Source organism: Seriola lalandi, unplaced genomic scaffold (genome assembly GCF_002814215.2).
Source record: "Seriola lalandi dorsalis isolate HSWRI2012SDOR001 ecotype SW California unplaced genomic scaffold, Sedor1 jcf7180002054931, whole genome shotgun sequence".
Lineage (NCBI taxonomy): Eukaryota > Metazoa > Chordata > Actinopteri > Carangiformes > Carangidae > Seriola > Seriola lalandi.
Window position 1 is genome coordinate 939,515 of NW_019525483.1, and position 2,390 is coordinate 941,904.

Below are 2,390 nucleotides of genomic sequence, written 5' to 3' on the forward strand. Positions count from 1 at the left end.
ACCAGGAAGGGGAACAAAGAACAATCTGGCAGTGAGTGTGGAGGAGAGTGGAGCTTGATTGCTGAAGAGCTGCAGCTGAGTGAACAGGTGAATAGATTGACTGATGAGGTGGGTGTGGCTGGCAGCTGGGGTGAGCGAGGGAGTAGTGAGTGAAAAACTACTGAAGGCAGGTATGTATGGAGGACAAACCATGACAGCTTATTATCCATGATGACCCCTAGATATTTGTAGGTATGCACCACCTCAGTGTCCACCCCACAGATGTTCACTGGCTGAAGAAGGGGCTTAGACCTGCGGAAATCCACAATCATTTCCTTTTGTCTTTGAGGTGTTCAGTAGAAGGCAGTTTTTGCAAGGTCATCTCCAAAGATGTTGTTGAGAGCTGTGGACTCCCGCTCACTGTTGGTCAACACGCCCTCTGTCCAGATTTGTGTCGGTGTAAGGTTGTTAGCCGATCTGAGTCTATGGTTGTTCCAAGCTTATCTACATAAATCTAGTCGTTTTTGGATTTCTGACTTGTACACTACTTGTAGTGCCATTTTTTGAGCGTCATGTTCTGGGTTCAGTATTTGTTCATCTTCAAACGAATAGAAAAGCGTGTAGAAGTAGTGCACAACTTGCTGGAAAACATCTCTCCAAAGTCGTTCAATACGTTGATTGTGTACAGACTGGCCTGTAATGTGCCTTGGGTGTCCTTGTCCCTGCAGAAGGTTCATTAAAAGAGCAACCAGAGTGTTCTCCCCTCCGTGGTCCGATCTCATTCTGGAGGGTGACCCGTACAGACAGGTGGCTCGAACAAAATAAGTCAACACTGTCAAAGCGGTGTTGTCTGTGCTGCAGTTGATGTAAGTTATTAGTCTGGAGTTCCCATCAATACCAGCGTGCGTCACAAACCCCCACCTGTAAAACATTTCAAATAGAATAATGGATGTCTTCAATACATGTAAACCCTTCTAGATTATTCTATTACATTTGCAACAACACATTCATAATTAAGAAAAAATATTTGGATTAAGAAAAAGATTGCGATCAAAAAAGTGGAAGAGAAAGATGACGAAAGGCAGAACAAGGCTGGATTTGGAAGAGGTCATATGATGTAAAACCTGGGCTTTAACACATGCACAGTCAAACTGAGTCTGCACCATCCATCCGATATGGCTTTCTAATACTCCCACCATTACATACAAATACAAGAGCTGACCCCTGATTACCTAATGAGACGCATGTGGCCATCTATGTGCCGCAAACCATTTGGAAATGGCACATAGTATGTGTCAGGCCTGGACTATAAAGAGGACTCAGATGCAGAGTGACAATTAGACAGACTTTATATAAATATTCCAACCTCCAGAGAGAGTGACAAAATAAAACCGGCTATGAAAATTATGCTATCTAGATAAGACTAAACCTCTCTGGGAAAAAACCTAATAAACAAAAACCACTCCAAATGGAGGGAGGGACAAAACTGCTGAAACAAAAAGGAATAAACCAACAGAAAATCACTCCACAAGGAGGCTACAAAAACTGCTATAAACTTGAAAAAACAGAAAACTCTATACTATGAAAATTCCAACAAAAAATCATAAATACGAAAAGGCAGAGACAAGGCAAGGCATGAACTGTGATAACTGGCTGGGGTGCACGACTGGAACGAGACACTCTGGCACAAGACAAAGGGAGACGTGGACTATAAGACACGAGGGCAAATGGGAAACAGGTGGACACAATCAGGAATCAGGGAAGACACTCAGACAGGTGACACATGAGGAAGGGCAAGTGACCTGAAACGAGAGGAGAGTTACTTTTCAAAATAAAACAGGAAATGACAAGACATGGAGACAGGACAAAACCCCAACTTGACCTCACACCGCGGGACAGTATGTTCTCCTCGCCACGGTCTGGCTCCATCTCTGGGCTGCAGCAGCTGCATCAATGCGGTTAAGGGTCTCTCGAACTCTTCTCCTCTGTACTACAATCCCATCGGCATGCAGGTACGCCCTCATCATCTGAAAGGTGTTCATAACAAAAGGTTCAAGACTATTAAGATAAAGTACATTTTGTATAAATATACATAAAACCTACAAGGGAATATGTCGTAGTACACTTACTTCTGTGCCTGATCTCGGAAACTGGTCGTGGAGTCTCCTGACGGCTCCTCTAGGTCAGCGTCACTAATGGGAGTGAATCTGTTTCTTGCAGAAATCTGAAAAGATCAAATTTTTTTATGCAGGTATGAGGAAGAACAGCCTAACATCCTTGCCATGGCTCTTACTGTGAAGCCTTGACTCAAGAGCAGCCCCCTTGTAATGTCAAGGGTGGGTCTCCCTCGTCTTCCTAAAATATGTAAATAAAACAATAAAGGAAACAATTAATGAATGAATATTAAGAAT

At 43.2% G+C, this 2,390-nt stretch overlaps 1 pseudogene; it reads right to left on the reverse strand.

Annotated features, from left to right (window-relative positions):
• Nucleotides 1-332: 332 nt before the first annotated feature.
• Nucleotides 333-2,390, reverse strand: part of LOC147817611 (uncharacterized) — a 3,953-nt pseudogene continuing 1,895 nt past the window's right edge.